We start from the raw sequence: 17,847 nt of genomic DNA, 5'->3' as shown, positions 1-17,847 counted from the left end.
AAGCTTTCCTGAAGATCTGAATGTGGAGCTAAGACACTAGTTAGCCATAGAGACCAGGTGGTGGTGGCATATACCTTTAATCCCAGCACTAGGGAGGCAGAGGCAGATGGATCTCTGTGAGTTCAAAGCCACCCTAGGATTAATCCAGTCTAAAAAGAGAAACAGAGTCAGGCAGTGATTGCTCACACCTTTAATCCCAGTACTTGGGAGTCACATGCCTTTAATCCCACCACTAAGAAGGTGGAGACAGGAAGGGATATGGCTGAACAGAGAGAGGAATATAAGGCAGGAGGAGACAGGAGATCATTGCATTCAGCCTGAGGATTCGTAGAGACAGGAACTCACTCTCTTTAGGCTGAGGATTTCGTAGAGGGAAGCACTAGTGGCTGGCTGCTCTGCTTCTCTGATCTTTCAGCTTTCACCCTGATATCTGACTCAAGGCTTTTATTAATAAGACCAAATTAGGGTTCATGCTATAGGCATGGGTCCCCTTGTGTTTCCTAACATTTCTACATACTGGTGTCTTATACCTCTTTCTAAATACTGATTACTTCCAAAGTAAAACTACGTAGTGTCAACTCTGTATTTCCTACACTCCACAGAACACCTGGTGTTTCTGGTGCTCATTAAAAAATGTAACATTTTACAATCATGAAAACGATGCTATTAGCATCAGAGCCCTTCATTACAAGTGTTAGGGCTTTAAAAAATGACACCCTAAAGTATAATACTTCTGCAAAGTTGGGTGCTTTGAACAAAGGAACATTCTCCTGCACCCACCTCCACTTTGACTCTCTCCCCTTTTCCTCTCTTCTAATGCAGAAAAAGGACCTTTTTTTGAAGTCCCCTGCCCACCTGAAGTTCACATTCCCTGGAAGACTGACTGGCAGGAAGAAAGATTAAGAGTTGATGCCACACCCAGAGAACAGGTGAATATCCAAAGTCTCAGATATTATCTCTTCTTCAGATGCATCATCTTTAAAAATTGTCACTCTTGAGCAGGGAGTGGTGGTACACATCCTTAATCCCAGCACTCAGGAGGCAGAGGCAGGTGGATCTCTGAGTTCAAGGCTATCCTGGTCTATGTAGCAAGGCCAGTCAGGGCTACATAAGTGAGACCGTGTCTCAAAAAACAAACAAACAAAAAACAAAAAAAAAAAACAGAAAGAAAGAATCATTACTCTTTCTCCAAAGTTAGCTTACATTCCTACTTCATTCCTTCCAATGAAGAGCAAACTTGATCTTCAATGGTCTGACTTTCCTTGAATCTCATATTGTATGTGAATCTCATGTGTTTGCATATTCAAAGTAACATACTTTTTCTTTTACTAACCTGCCTACTGTTGGGTACTTTGGAGACTCAAGCAGTCAAACCATCTGCAAGATGGAAAGAGTAGGTTTCTTCTGCCTTACCTACAAGCTGTGACAATATCACTTCAGGTAAGTTTATCAGAGAAGGAATTTATTAAAATTAAGCCTATGGGAAATGCCTCAACACACCAATGAACAATCTGTATCTCAGCAGGAAGACCCCACTGACGGAAAAATCACAACTGTGTGTCTCTATCCTGCCCCTTATCCTCAGCACTCAGGTGGTTACAGTGTGGTGTGCAAATAGCACAAGGCAGACCTCAGTGTGGCAGTTTCCTTGGAGCTTTGTAATCCCCACTGGAGTCTGTCTTTTTAACCCTTTGCTGGGACATAGAAGAGTTAAGTGTGAACTGAGGGGCTGAGATAGCCACCAGGAGATACCTGAAGTGTAAACTGCTCTCTTCATCTCCATAACCAAACAATCTGATAAAGACGACTCAAGAAAGAACAGTTTAAATTGGCTCACAGTTGAAGAAGGGATGCACTCTATTAGGTGAGAGGCATGGTCACCAGAACAAGAGGCCCACCATCAGGAAGCAGAGAGCAGACAGGAAGTGGAGCCTAGCTATAAACCCTCAAGGCCCACCCTTAAGGAGCCAGCCACTTCCTGCAGTGACTCTGCTTCCTAAGAGCATAACAACCTTCCCAAACAGCTGGGAACCCAGAGTTCAAAGATACTAACCTATGAGGTACAACATACACTCAAACCACATTACCTGGGTTGCGAGGGAACAGAAAGGAGAGGACATGGCTTCTTTCTTGACTGTATTAATCTCCATCAGGACCATGCCATCAATCAGTAAATGCTGCTGCTTGCCCGTACTGAGCCTGGCACTAGAAGCATGTTGGCAAATGGGTTTCTTTAGAGTAAGTTCAGGATCTGGAAATGAATGGGTCTCATTGCTTGAATTGAAATCACCTGAATGAGTAAGAACTGGGTTAGAGATGTTGCCTAAGGCTGCACATCATCTTTTCTTGTAACAGGAAATGGATAGAAATGGAGGTTGAATAATGCTTTCTTTCTTCATATTTTATATATGAACCCATCATTTCTCCTAACAGAAAGACTTAGAAACTGCAGAGCCCATAGACTTGGAGAGACAGCAATATTACCTGACGAATGATCCGTGAAAACTCAGTTGCCTTGCAATGAGCTAGCCAAGGCAGGGTTCTTACCCTCTGAAAGGGGAGAGTTTGCAAATGATCTCAGCTTGCTCCAGAGTCTCCAGGTGCCAGCAAGCTGGCATTTCCCAGTACCTCCTAGCATGTTTGTCCCAGCTGAGGCTAGATTACATTTCCAGATCCATAATGTTTATCTGCTTCTTGCAAAAATCACTTCATGTTTGTTCTGTAAGACACAAGAATAAACAAGAGACAAGGACCCTTTCCTCGTGCACAACCCCATGGTGAGCCCTCAGGTCTTGTATGGGTCACAGTGCGGTTCTGTGAAGTGATAGGAGAACAGGTGATCTGAGAAACTGTGCTGAAATTTTGTCCTCACAAGGGATGTTTGCTGATGTTCACCTAAAGCCAGTACAAATGGTTTTCCCATCCAAACCACAACCTCTCAAGCACAGGAAAAAATAAAACAGTGGGCAGCCAAAGTAAATGGCAGTACTTACTAAATTCCTAACAATTAAAAGGATCGAGGGAGGGTCCTTCAGACAATCCTGTTCTGTGTGCACGTTCTGCAGCTTCATTTGATTAAAATGATTCCTATTTGAAAAGAGACTTAAGTGAGAAAGATTTTAAGTTTCACACTTGTCACCCACGCTTCCCAATCTCATTTCACTCATTCATAAAGCCTTAGATACCATCAACTTCAACCAGATCTCAGGCAACCTAAACAAAATCCCTGGAGCATGTGACACAATGACCGGAAACAGTAGATGGTCAGTAATTAGTAACTGACAGCAAGCTAATGCTTACATGAAGAACAGAAAGAAAAGTAACAAGTGCCACGATCTGGCGCCAAAGAACAGCCTCAACTCTGCCCAGTCTGTTCAACCAGCTTCCCTGCCAAGAATGGCCATGGCACCCCAGAGCTGTGATTCCCACATCCATGCACACCAGCATACCCTGCCTATTTCTATAGTGGCATCAAGACGGGAATACATAGGGGCTGCAGGGATGGCTCAGCAGTTAAGAGCACTTGTCATTCTTTCAGAATACTCAAGCTTAGCTCCAAGTGCCCATATGGAGAAGCTTACAATGGCCTGAAACTCCAGCTCTTCTTCTGGACCCTTCAGACACCAGCATGCATGTATACCTACACACACACACACACACACACACACACACACACACACACACACACTTAAATAAAAAAGCAAGTACTTTTAAAAGATAGGAATAATATCATAGACAAAAAAAAATCAGGGTTAGAAAGACAAAACTCCATCTATGGAATACTTGGGGTCAGTGTCAAAGCCCCACATACTCATTGACATTTAAAAGAATATAATCTCACCAATTCAAGGCAACTCATTTGCTGATGTTTAAAACTTAATTTCATTTATGTGAATTCCCTATACATTTTAGATCTTTTCCTCATCTCTTGCCATCCATCCGGAGAGGAGAATGACTTTAGTTATGAGATTGGATAGGGGTTGAGGCATGGTGCTGGTTAGTTTTGGGTCAACTGGACACAGGTTAGGACCATCTGGGAGGAGGAAACTGCAATTGAGAAAATGCCTCAGATTGGCCTGTAGGCAAGTCTGTGGGGACATTTTCTTGCTTAGTGATTAATATGAGAGGGTCAGCCCATTGTAGGCAGGGCCACCCTTGGAAATATGGTCCTAGGTTGTATAAGAAAGCAGGCTGAGCAAGCCATGTGGAGCAAGCCAATTAGCAGCACCCTTCCAAGGCATCTGCATTGGTTCCTGCCTTGAGTTTCTGCTCTGAATTCCCTTCATGGTGGATTGTAAATTGTGAGCGGAAATACACCCTTTCCACTTCAAGTTGCTTTTGGTCAGGGTGCTTATCGCAGCAACAGAAGACAAACTAGACAGGGCATGTATCTACCTACCAGTCATGAGCAAAGACAGGTGTTAGGGTGGCTGATGCAAGGTGTGGCTGGTATCCTCAAGCCTGGGACATCTGTTCCTGGTTCTGCAAGACTTCCTGTCATGCTTCATGGCTTGTCATCACCCCACCTCTCTTCCAAGACTTCTACAGCATACAAACATCTCCACAGTTTGGAAGTTTTAATGACTTCTCTCTTAGACATACCGGTTTTCACTTTCTACAGAGCAGGAGTTAGAGTTCTTCTTCAAAATTCCCCTCTGTAATCTCTTGTCTATAAATAAAATTTGCCCTCTTTCCTCAGGCATGGCCTCTTGATATTCCAAACAAGCTTCTCGAGGTTCAAAATATTTATTTTACTTTTGTCTTTTCATGTGCCTGTTTCTCTGAGTAAGAATCGAGTTCATGGTCTTTGCTATAGACTTACCACAAAGTATAAACTTCCAAAGGTCTTAAACTTGACTCTCTTGTCCACTTGGTGCTGTCTTATTCTGAAGACAATTCTTATGACAGTGGAGATTGACTCAGCCAGAGGGGTTGCTCAAGACTCTGGCTGTGTTCTTACAAATATATTTCTCCACCCAACTCCCTTTGGTTTATTTTTTAAGATTTGTTTTTACTATTTTTAATTATATATAGGTGTATTTGTATGTGGGTATGTGCACATGAGTGAGTACAGGTACCCAAGGAGGCCAGAGACATTGGAGTCTGACCTGAGTTCTGGGAACTGAAGTAGGATCCTTTGGAAGAGCACCAAGCACTCTTAAATCACTGAACCTCTAGTTCGTCAACTTTCCTGTTAAATGCAAGAGTCTGTTGAAGACATGGGACCTTATTGCCTTTATTTTATTGTTTATTGCCTTTACTTTATTATCCTTCTGCAATTCTTAACACTAGGCTGACACCTTTTCCCCAAGTCACTGAAGCAGCCATAGACAGGGTCCTTGTGCCATCTTGTGATTTTTGTCTTTTGACTTTGCTTTTTCCATGGCGTGCTAACCAGTTCACATTCAAACACTGGGGAAAAAAAGCAAAATAGCCCTTTATTTGGGTGTTCAGAATTATAATTTCTGAGACACAGACTCAAAAGAAGGAAGTAGGACCTTCTTGGAGACTTTGGAGGTTGGAAAGGACCGAGGAGTGTGATAGGAGGTAGCAAGCATGGATACATAAAATGGAAGTTCCATAAAGCAAGAGTCTGCAAACCTTCCGTTGTGCACTGTGAGCCTGGGCCATAGTGGAATTGTCAGGATCCCCACGCCTGACATTCCAGATACTGGCTGTCCCAGGGTGGAGGTGACCTTACTCTAGGCAGCAGCTAGAATCGTGCAGAAGTCTTTCTCACTTGATGGCCTCCTGATTCTTTCAATGTTTCAATGCCCTTTGCTTGGAATTTTCCTTTTATGTTCACCAGTGTAATAGCCCCCCACTGGGCACACCCAACCTTTTCTCCATCTGTCTTCAGCAATAGTCTTCTGGAAGCCAGGACACAAAACCATGAAGTTCAGTTGGAAGAACCTAAGGAGGAGGACATTGCAAGTCTATGGTACTGCCACACTTTTTAAGGAAGAGACCCAAGTCCAGATTCAGTGGCCTTTCTGCAGGTCAGCGACAACCCACATGATCAAAGTTGGCTCCTCAGTGTCCCAGACCTAACAGCAATAAAGACAAAAGCCATCTGCTGGACCCTCCTCTGGAGGCCCCTGCAGTAGTTGCCTTTACAAACTTACAACAAGAAATCTGTGGTTATGCTGGGAGCAATTACTGGAGTTTGGAAACATCAGCTCAGATAAAATTAGATTTGACCTGAGAGATTGTTCCAAACACCAGCTCACCCGCCTTTAATGTTCTGAATCCTATCAAATGGCACATCGTTGTCTCTTCTCAGCTTTAAAGTCAGTGTCTTCATCAGAAAAATGAAAAGGACCTGCTTTTTTGTTAAGATCGTTAAAGCTCTTTTCTGGCAGGTGTTGTAACGGGCTGGCAGATGTGGCTTGTGATGATTTTATCAAATGCCACAACACGTGACTAGGAGGGATTAGCTAAGTTATCATGTGTAGAGGTACTGCCCAGAGTCACAGAATATGGCATAGGAAAGTACCTGCCCCCTTGTCCTTAAAGAAACTGAGGGCCAGAGAAAGCATGCGACCTACCCAAGGGCATGTGGATCAGATTCTGGCCAAGGCTTCAACCACATCCCCAGGCCTTCACAATGGCTTCTGATGTTTGAGAAAGAGAGAGATGACTACATGGGACAGACATAATTTGACCCCTGAAATTTTGGTTTCATAATCTAATGACATACAACAAGAAAGGGAGACGGAGCCAGAAGACTGGAAAGCAGAAGCAAAGGGGAATCTAAGTCCTTCAGGGAAGTGGGGCACAGCCATGTTCTTCACTGCTTTCTTTATCAACAGCACCAGCTCTATCTCGGATGGCCAGTGGATGTGTAGTAAATATCTGAAGGAGAGGAAATTGAGGCAGAGAGAGGAACGGAAATAAGTTAGCTGAAGACAATCTCATTCTGGGCTCTATGTACTTTGTAATCACAACCCCAGGTTCAGGTTAAGGTGTTTTCCCTTCAAGGCATAGTTTGTTTGCTTTGGAGTTTGGGATTCGTCTTTTTGATCTCCGAGGGGTCTGTTTTTCTGGGTTGTTTTGTTTTATAAAAGTTAGAGACTGAGGTTGCTAAATGTCAAACATCTGGATAAGTAAAACATTGTGAACTTTTTCTTTGGAGTAATTTTCCCAAGTTCACATAATAATAGCTACAGCTAAAACAAAACAAAGAAAATGAAATCTTAAGTCTATCAAAACAAGCTCGACCTGTCTACTCTTGGTGCACTCCTGTTTTCTCTGGTGCTTTCTGGATTACATTTTGCTTCCAGTGAAATCTACTTTGGCTATCTATTATTCTCGGTTGTTATTGTTGTTGACTTGCAGATCGGACTACAGGTCTGACACTGATAATCACTCATCTATCTATCTATCCATCTATCATTCAAAGGATAACTACATCTTTTTGCAACACACTGTGCTGTGTGATTCTGCAGTAAGTGGGGCTCACTCTCTGGCTTCAGACTCACAATTAATAAGAAAAAGTGTTGGAAATATCACCAAGATTTCTATAGGTAACAGATCAGAGGTCAGGCTTTACATTTCGGTGATTAAAGCCTAATCAGTTAGAATGAATCCAAGACTCTCAACATGGAGTCTAAGGCAATATTTCTCAACCTATGGGCTGTGACCCTTTTGACCTTTCACAGGGGTGGCCTAAGACCATCAGAAAACACAGATGTTTACATTATGATTCATAATAGTAGCAAAATTATGGTTATGAAGTAACAACATAATAATTTTATGATTAGAGGTCACCACAACATGAGGACCTGTATTAAAGGGTTGCAGCATTAGGAAGGTGAGAACCACTGTTCTAAGGCTGCCATGATCTAGGGCCTCTCTACTCACTCCACCCTCTTCTTATCATCATTACTCCTTCCCCTCATTAGCTTCAATTGCGAACTTGACACAGCCCAGACTTACCCGAAGCAGTCTCAACTAAGGGATTGTCAGGATCAGACTGTCCCGTGAGCATATTTGTGGGGCATTTTCTTAATTGCTAATTGATATAGGAGGGCCCAGCCCACTGTGGATGATGCCAGTGACAGGGAGGTGGGCCTGGGCTATACAAGAAATGTAGCTGAACAGGCAGTAAGCAGGTTCCTCTGCAATTTCTGCTTCAATCCCCCACCTTAAGCTCCTACCTCGGCTTCCTTGGATGATGGACTATAACATCTATGATGAAATAAACCCTTTCCTGACCAAGTTGCTTTTTGTCAGAGTGGTTCATCACAAGAGAAAGCAAATCAGGACATGCTCAGCATGCAAATGAAGAGCTATCTACTAAACAGAATCCTTTAAGTTTATTTCCATCATAAGACATTTGTCCTTAACTTTTCCCTCGTATTAAAACATTCCCTTTCTAGTTCTTCATCTGACTCCCATAGCCCAGGACTCATCTCATGCTCTGTGGAGGAAGAACGATATTGGAATCCTCACTTTGAAAACCAGGACACATTCTATGACCCTTCAATGACTTACCCAAGGCCATACAACCAGCAAGAGACACTGCCAAGAGTTGAGCTGAGGCAGTCTGTGCCAACAGACTTGGCTTGTCTCCCCACCCTACACTGCTTTTTTCACCATCAGAACCGACCTCATCGATTTCCGTGTTTCAAACTTTACATCAGAGCGTATGCTTTTTCCATGCCTGTCCTGCTCACAACTATATCTTCAACACTTAGCAGAGTCTGGCATACAGCGGGCACCTGGAAACTACTTCTGAATGAATGAATGAACAGAGGCTTGGAAGAGAGAAAGTACATGTAAAGAAAGGTTAGAGGTAGTTACTCCCAGGTGAGGAAGTTGTATCACAGCTTACTTCAGGGCACCACAGAGAACAAGGCTCCCTATATTCTTCTGCAGAAGTGGTGACAGACTTATTAGAAATACCAGACAGGTGGGAGCAGATGCAGTGGCTGGTGATGAGGTATTAGAGAAAACAAGGCTTTAGGGGATGGAGAGCCGTGACAGACCTTAAATCACAATGCAGAAATGAATGCTGTTCCTACCCTTGTGTGTAATGGGCATCACTTCCTAGAGGTCCTTCCCAAAGAGTACCCATGGTGTCACAGCGGGAAACTAGCTCCCTGAAAGGTCCCATGGTGCCAATAACCTCAGAGTCCTCTCCAGCTGACCAAGTCTAGATGGCACAGCAGATGGTATTAGTGAGTCTGAAGTGACTCCAGCTCTTTCTTCAGCCTGCTGCTTGCCAGATCCTCCCTGTCAGTCATAGGTCCCTAATCTCTTACAAATCACCAGGGTGTGTGGTGGCCTATGCCACCGCATCTGCTTGGCTTTCCAAGATGGTGGTGCTTTGAAGGCAACAATCCACACTGCTGACTGGGACTTGCTAAGCATGGTCCAGGGATGCAGTGCTCCTCAAAGGGGGAGCTTGGATTCATGCAATGAGATTCTGATTCATGGGGCAATCTTCCCTCTGCCCACTGGATCATCTAGTTTCCCAGCCTCTAAAAGGAGACCCTGTGACATAGTGCTTGATAGTTGTAGCTTTCCATCCAAATAGACCCTCAGAGCTTTGAATGAATCAGTGACGACACTTTGGATGTAGAAAGTTATAATGTGATTTAACTCCTCAAATAGTAACTAACAAATGTTAATTACTTTTTCTGTGCTAGAGACTTTTCTAAGCCTTTGTTGATGTTCTACTTTGCTTTCTATTACTTTGGTAAAGACACCATGACCAAAGGCAACTTGAGGAAGAAAGGGTTTATTTAGCTTACATCCTCATCACAGTTTATCATTGAAGGGTGCCAAGGCAAGAACTCAAACAGGGCAGAAACCTGGAGGCAGGCACTGAAGCAGAGACCATGAAGGAACTTTGCTTAACTGGAGTACTCTCAATGGCTTGCTCAGCTTGCATTGTATACAACCAAGGACCATCTGCCTATTGATAGCACTGCCCACAGTGCACTGGGCCCCCCTATATCCATCATTACCACCACCACCAACAACAACAACAAAAAAGCCCCACAGACTTGTCTACATGCAAACTGATGGAGGAGACATTTTGTCAAAGGAAATTCCTCTTCCCATTTGAGGCTATCTTGTGTCAAGTTGAATACAAACCAAACCAAAACAGTAGAAATCACCTCACTGAATTTTAAAACAACTCAGACTAACATAAACTTCAAGAGTACAGCACAAATGAGGAGCAGAGACATGGAAGGTAACGACTTACTGGAGGTCCTTCAAGCATCAAGTTGTAGCATCTACATTTGTCAAATGTGAGAGTTAGAGTTTTTAATGACTGAATTATTTGATTGTAGTAACATGTCCATGACTTTCAATTTATCATTACACCCTATCTAGGAGATAAAAGGAAGCTGTCACTTCCTGTCACTATTCCTGCAGTGACTAGACTATTGAGAATTCCTCAAGTTTGGGTTTATCCGTTAGAGAACTGGTTATGTTTTCTAAAGTGGCAGCCTTAATGAAACCAAAGATAGGGACATATCTGTTACTTTATCTCTGCTTAGGATTAACTTAGGAACTCAGTGTTGGAAACATGATCCATACTGAGGTCCAGCCCAGTGACTACATTGGCAAGTATTACTTAATTTCTCCTCTAAGTGCGGGTGAAACAGGCTGGTCCAGTTAAGTCTCATTTAAACTATGATACAGAGTGTTGCTTCTGTACCACAACTATTCCTCTATTCGTATAGAGTATCAATCATCTCCATATTAAAGAACTTCCTAGAGCCCCAGGCATTCTAGGAAGAGTACCCCTGCGGTAAGATGGGGAAGGGGGCTGTTGTGTAGAGGAAAAAATACAAGTGGATGTGGCTCTGGGTCAACAGGAAGGATCCTGGCAGCTGCCTGGGGGTTTCTTATGGGATAGCAAAGAGTCAGAACTGTGTCTGCTTTCTTGGTTATAAGGAGAAGGTTTTCAGGTCACACAACTGGGATTCACTGGGACACAGGACTTTCATACTAGAGTAGCCTCTTGGTGTGGATTCTTGTACTTGGTCTGTGAATGAGTAAAACTATTTTTTTTAATTCTTCTAAGATTATTGATCATTAGCCCTGGATTTAGAAGTCCCTAAATTTAAAGAAATTTGGCCTTGTTGTTTAATTTCTTCCTTAATAGCACTCTAAGATATAGGGTGTCCATGTATAATTGCCTAGGCTACAAAGATCTTCCTAAGGTTTCCCCTCTTAATTAGATCCAGCAGCCACGGATTGTCAAGCACAGGAATGGAGACTGTCTCATAGGGTGAAGTGTGGAGGCCCTGAGCACATGTGTTGCTAGTAGTCAGGGCTATCCTGATGCAGAAGAGAGGAAACACCAGAGATGCATTAAAACTGGCCAATACCACACTGAGGTGTTCCCAGAATCTCTAGATTTTGGATGGATAAAAGCCATCCATGTTGTTGTTGTTGTTTTGTTTTGTTTTGTTTTTACAGATATTCACTTTAAATCATCCCCATTAGCTAATGGTAACACCAGCTTGGCAAACTGCAGAGGCAGACAGTTAACATCCTTGGAGATGTTCTCTTAATCGATCAGAGGGCCATAGGCAGAACACAAATTTGACTTAGAAAGAAAATATGTAGAGACAAGGGAAAAAAACAGAAAGAAGAGAATAAGAAGGTAGAGGAAAGATTTATGGGTGATCCTCATACTCCAAGGATTTCATAGAAGATTCACGGAGTCTCTGCGGGTAGAGACCAGACTATAAGGATAAAATATTTCTAGTTATTAATTTATTGATGCACATAAAATAGAGTGCTCACCATGTGCCAAATGATCTGCTGAGCATTTACTGTGTATCGATTTAATGAACCACACTGACAATTACATGAATTAGAAACTATGGTTATCCCATTTTATAAAAAAAAAAAAAGAATAAAGAAAAAAGAAATAGAAAAAGGAAAAAAAGAAAGGAAGGAGGGAAGAAAAAGAAAGGGAAGGGGAGGGATTGAACAGAAAATGAAAGCTAGTTTAGACAAGTAGCCTAAGTTCACTGGTACTGTGTGGTGAAGCTAGAATTTGAACCCAATCAGCAAGGCCGGAAATGATTCAACTCCTAATAGTTTGGCCTTAAGCCGTGTCCTAATTCTTCAGAGATGTTGTTCTCCAGAGATGAGATTGGTGCATGGGTGCTGCATCCACCTAAACACATGCTGAAATCATGAATTCAGTCAATATATGATAATGATAAGCAACATTTGCACTATCCTTCCTGTCTTAACTGTCATCGAATGCTCTAGACCCATCACAAAGGGGGCATTATAGAAGGACTTGGAAACTGAGCTAGAGAAGCCACTGAATGCTGACAGCTCAGTGGTCTGTTCTGTAGGAGCTTGGAAGACAAGAATGTTGAGAGTATGGGGATGATGCTGGGGACCTGGCTTGTGAAGTTTTAGAAGAAAGCAGATTCTACCAGGCCTTTTGTGTGAAAATCTGTGGTGTCTGGTCAGCTGGAGCTGAATAACTGGCTGTGATAAACAAGATACCAGAATCACTGAAGTTAAACCTTGGCTTTGCTGGGATAATTGGTGCTGGTCAGCTGGAGCTGAGAAATTAGTGGTGATTAAAAAGAGACCAGCATCACTGAGGTGAAATCTTCTGGGAAGTGTTTCCTTAGAGTCAGAACACAGGAGCTGTGTGTGGCCAAGGTTGTAACTTGCACTGGGAACCAAACTTGATAGTGTAAGAGTCACCCAGGTGGTACTGTTTTTAAAGCTATGAAGGGGTCATGGAGAGAAGCTGAGACTCGGCACAGTGAGAAACCAGAAGAGGCCATTGCTGAAGGTACAACTGGAGTATCAGTGGGGCCTCAGGATTGAAGCAGTCATGGAGAAAGTTGAAGCTTTGCACCATGAAAAAAGCCCAGGAGACACTATTGGTGAAAAGTGTAGCCCCATTGCATTGCAGCAGAAGACTCCATCATTTTGGAGATGGCAATGCCACAGGACAACTGCCAAGAAAGGCAGCAGCCACTGAATGGAGCCAGCTGGAGCCTAGAAAACAGACTGCTTATGTTGCTGAGTATAGAGCCCAAGAAGTGACCCAAGCCCTTTAGAGGAGCCCAGAGGATCATGAGTGAATCCTAAACATTAGATACTGCATTATTTACATGGTTGAAACTTGTTTTTGCTTTGACCTGATGGTGACTGTGCCCTGGTTCTGCCCTCTTAAAGTAAGAAAGTATTCAATTGACTTTGATTTTATAGAAGCCTGCAGTTGCGAGACAGAATTTTAAGAGATTTTAGGTTTTAAAAGAGACTTTAGGACAGCCCCGGCAGCTTTCCTGGAGGTCAGAGTGGTCCTAGAGACCCCAGGGAAGATATCACCCACCACCGGCTAAATCCCTTAAAGTCCATCCAGTGACCCCAGACCGCACCATCACCCCTGGGCTCCATATTCCAGCCTACGACTTTGGAAGAAGTCTTCAGCTTTACCAGAAGCCAAGCAGGATCTAGGAACCCCAGGACTCACAGCCCTAGAAGCCTTATGGAAGGCCAAGCTGGTGCTAGGAACCTGAGGGAAGACACCGCCCACTGTCCACCAAACCCCGTTCAGCCTGCCCAACAACACCAGACTGCACCCCACCCTACCTCCCTACCAGGTGGATCTAGGGACCCCAGGCCTACAACTTCAGAAGCAGACCAGATTTACCGAAGCACAGACCAAGGCCGGATCTAAGGACCCCAGCCCTACCAGTTGTGCTGGAGGCCAAGCTGGTCCCAGGGACCCCAGAGGCAAGACCAGATCTAGTGACTCCACCCCCACCCCCCAGCCCTCGGGCTCCATACCATGGTCTACAACTTCAGAAGAAGACTTCAGCTTTACCAGGAGCCAGGCCGAATCTAGGGACCCCTAATCCCCAAAACCCTAGAGTGGACACCACAGTGGACCTGAAGATTTGCTAGTCACCAGAACCCTTGGCCATTTAGGCCAGAAGGCCAGAAAGGAAAGAGAAACCAAGGAACTAAACACCCATCTAACAAAGACAAATGCAGGCAGGAATCAATACCTAGATGACCTATAGGCATCCTAAATCCAGATGCCTAAATGCCAGTGTAAAAACACAACCAATTACAGAAAGAGCAATATGTCCCCACCAGAACCCAGCTATCCTACAACAGCTAGACCTGAACAATTCAACACAGCTGAAGCAACAAAGAAATGACCTTAAAAATGACTGAAGAAGACAGAGGTCCTTAAAGAGGATATGAAAAAAATCCCTTAAAGATTGAGGAAAAGTCAAACAAAACATTGGAAGAAATCAATAAATCTCTAAAAGAAAGCCAAGAAAAAACAAAAAAGATGAAGGAAACTGTTCAAGACCTGAAAATGGAAGTAGAAGCAATATAGAAAACACAAGCAGAGGGCATTCTGGACATGGAAAATCTGAGTGAGTTGTGGGGGGCCTGCCCCCACTTTTTCCCCCAGGGTACTCTTCAGCAGGGAGAAATGAGGAATATGTAGATAGAAATATAGAGGAAAGAGACAGAAACACAGGATAGCTCGGGAAAGCCTGGATCAAAACCCACTAGCCCCTTCTGTCTCTTCCAAAGGGTTTTTAAAGGAATGCCAAGGGGTAGAGCAAAAGACCTCCCCCCAGCACAGCCAAGTGCAGACAATTCCAAACACCTGGTAATCATGTACATGGTCAAGCCATGCCCTAATGCAGCCCTGCTGTGTAAAGCAAGCCCAGATCTCACTAGGAAGCTTTTGTGGGCTCCCACAGTAAATGAAAGGAACTACAGATGCAAGCATCACCAACAGAATACAAAAGATGGGAGAGAGACTCATAGGTGTTGAAGACACCATAGTGGAAATACATTCATCGGTCAAAGAAAGTGTTATATCTAAAAAATTCCTAACACAAAACATCCAGGAAATCGGGGACAATATGAAAAGACAAAACATAAGAATAATAGGATTAGAAGAAGGAAAAGAAACCCAGCTCAAAAACCCAGAGAATATATTTAACAAAATCATAGAAGAAAAATTTCCTAACCTAAAGAAGGACATGTCTATAAAGGTACAAGAAGCTTACAGAATACCAAATAGATTGGACCAGAAAAGAAAATCCCTCCCCCACATAATAATCAAAACACTAAACATACAGAACAAAAAAAGAATATTAAAATCTGTAAGGGAGAAAGGTCAAGTAGCATATAAAGGGAGACCTATTAGAATCATACCTGACTTCTTAGTGGAGACTCTAAAATCCAGAAGACTCTAAGAGACCACATGCCAGATGCCAACTCAGACTACTATACCCAACAAAACTGTCAATCACCATAGGTGGAGAAAACAAGATATTTCATGACAAAGTAAAATTTAAACAATATCTATCCACAAATCCAGTCCTACAGAAGGTACTAGAAGGTAAACTCCAACCCAAGGAAGTTAACCACACCCACAAAAACACAGGCAATAGATAATCTCACACCAACAAAACCCGAAGGAGGGAAACACACAAATGCACGCGCGCGCGCACACACACACACACACACACACACACACACACACAAACACACAGCCGTAGACAGACAGACAGACAGACACACACACACACACACACACACACTACCATCACCACCAACAACAAAATAACAGGAATTAATAATCATTAGTCATTACTATCCCTCAGTATCAATGGATTCAATTTGCCAAATAAAAGACACAGGCTAATGGAATATATATGAAAACAGGATCCACCATTCCGTTGTACAAGAAACATGTCTCAACATCAAAGACAGACATTACCTCACAGTAGAGAGCTGGAGGAAGATTTTCCAATCAAATGAACCTAAGAAGCAAGCTGGTATAGCTATCCTAATATGTAACAAAACAGACCTCAAACCAAAATTAATCAAAAGAGATGGAGAAGGGCAAAGAAAAAATCCACCAAGATGATGTCTCAATTCTGAACATTTATGCCCCATATGTAAGAGCACCTACGTTTGTAAAAGAAATATTACTAAAGCTTAAATCACACATAGAACTCCACACAATAATGGTGGAAGACTTTAACACCTGACTCTTACCAATGGACAGGTCATCCAGACAGAAACTAAACAGAGAAATAATGGAATTAACTGACCTTATGACTCAAATGGACCTAACAACTATCTACAGAACATTTCACTCAAACACAAAATAATATACCTTCTTCTCAGCACTGCATGAAATCTTCTCCAAAATTAACCATATTCTTGGCCACAATGCAAGTATCAACAGATACAAAGAAATTGAAATAACTCCCTGTATCTTCTCAGACCACCGTGGGTTAAAGCTCGATTTCAACAACAGAAGCACCTTTAGTCAAGTGACTGGATACAAGATAACTAAAAAAAAAAAAAAAATCAGTATCCCTCCTATATATAAATAATAAATGGGCTGAAAAAGAAATCAGAGAATCAATATCTCTTACAATAGCCTCAAATAATATAAAATATCTTGATGTAACTCTAGCCAAGCAAGTGAAAGGTCTGTATGACAAGAATTTCAAATCTTTGAAGAAAGAAAAGGAAGAAGTTATCAACAAATGGAAAGATCTCCCATGCTCAAGGATGAGTAGGATTAACAGTAAAAAATGGCAGTCATACCAAAAGCAATCTATAGATTCAATGTAATCCCCATCAAAATACCAACACAATTCTTTACAGACCTTGAAAGAACAACACTTAATTTCACATGGAAAAAAAAAAACAAAAAGCCCAGGATAGCTAAAATAATCCCGTACAATAAGAGAACCTCCGGAGGTATCACAATCCCTGATTTCAAGCTCTATTACAGAGCTATAATAATTAAAATCTGCATGGCATTGTCATAAACACAGACAGATGGATCAATGGGACCAAATCAAAGACCCAGACATAAACCCACACATCTACTGACATTTGATTTTTTACAAAGAAGACAAAATTATACAATGGAAAAAAGAAAACATCCTCAACAAATGGTGCTGGTCTAGGTGGATTTCAGCATGTAGAAGAATGCAAATAGATCCGTATCTCTCATCCTGAACAAAACTCAAGTCCAAGTGGATCAAAGGTCTCAATATAAATCCAGATACACTGAACCTAATAGAAGTAAAAGTGGGAGATAATCTTGAACACATTGACACAGGAGACAATTTCCTGAACAGAACACCAATAGCACACATTAAGATGGACAATTAAAAATGGGATTTCATGAAACTGAAAAGTTTCTGTAAGGCAAAGGACACCATCAACAGGACAAAACAGCAGCCTACAGAATGGGGAAAAAAAATCTTCCCCAACCCCATATCCAACAGAGAGCTGATTTCCAAAATATATAAAGAACTCAAGAAACTAGATATCTAAAAACCAAATAATCCAATTTAAAAATGGGGTAAAATCTAAACAGAGAATTCTCAACAGAAGAATCTCAAATGGCTGTGAAACACTTAAGGAGATGTTCAACATCCTTAGCCATCAGGGAAATGAAAATCAAAAGGGCTCTGGAATTCCATCTTACACAGGTTAGAATGGATAAGATAACAAACACAAGAGTCAGCTCATGCTGGAGAGGATGTAGAGCAAGGGGAACATTCCTCCACTACTGGTGGGAGTGCAAACTTGTACAACCACTTTGGAAGTCAGCGTGGCTGTTTCTCCAGAAACTGAGAATCAACCTATCACAAGACCCAGCTATGCTGCTCTTAGGTATATACCCAAAGGATGCTCAATCACACCACAAGGACACTTGCTCAACTATGTTCATAGTAGCTTTATTTGCAATAGACAGAACCTGGAAAAACCTCATTTGAGGAATAGATAAACTCAACTGAGGAATGGATAACAAAAATAATATGGTACATTTAT

The 17,847-nt window shown here is 42.3% G+C and overlaps 1 long non-coding RNA gene across 2 annotated transcripts in view; it reads left to right on the top strand.

The window, feature by feature from the left end:
* Nucleotides 1-51: 51 nt before the first annotated feature.
* LOC131916115 (uncharacterized) overlaps nucleotides 52-17,847 on the top strand; it is a 40,176-nt gene continuing 22,380 nt past the window's right edge. For both annotated transcript variants that reach the window (XR_009380507.1, XR_009380506.1), the window contains exons 1-2: nucleotides 52-116; nucleotides 823-929. This is a non-coding gene — a long non-coding RNA (uncharacterized LOC131916115). The remainder of the gene's footprint in view (nucleotides 117-822; nucleotides 930-17,847) is intronic.

This window comes from Peromyscus eremicus, chromosome 8a, assembly GCF_949786415.1.
Source record: "Peromyscus eremicus chromosome 8a, PerEre_H2_v1, whole genome shotgun sequence".
Taxonomy (NCBI): domain Eukaryota; kingdom Metazoa; phylum Chordata; class Mammalia; order Rodentia; family Cricetidae; genus Peromyscus; species Peromyscus eremicus.
This window is presented reverse-complemented; position numbering and strand designations above follow the sequence as displayed.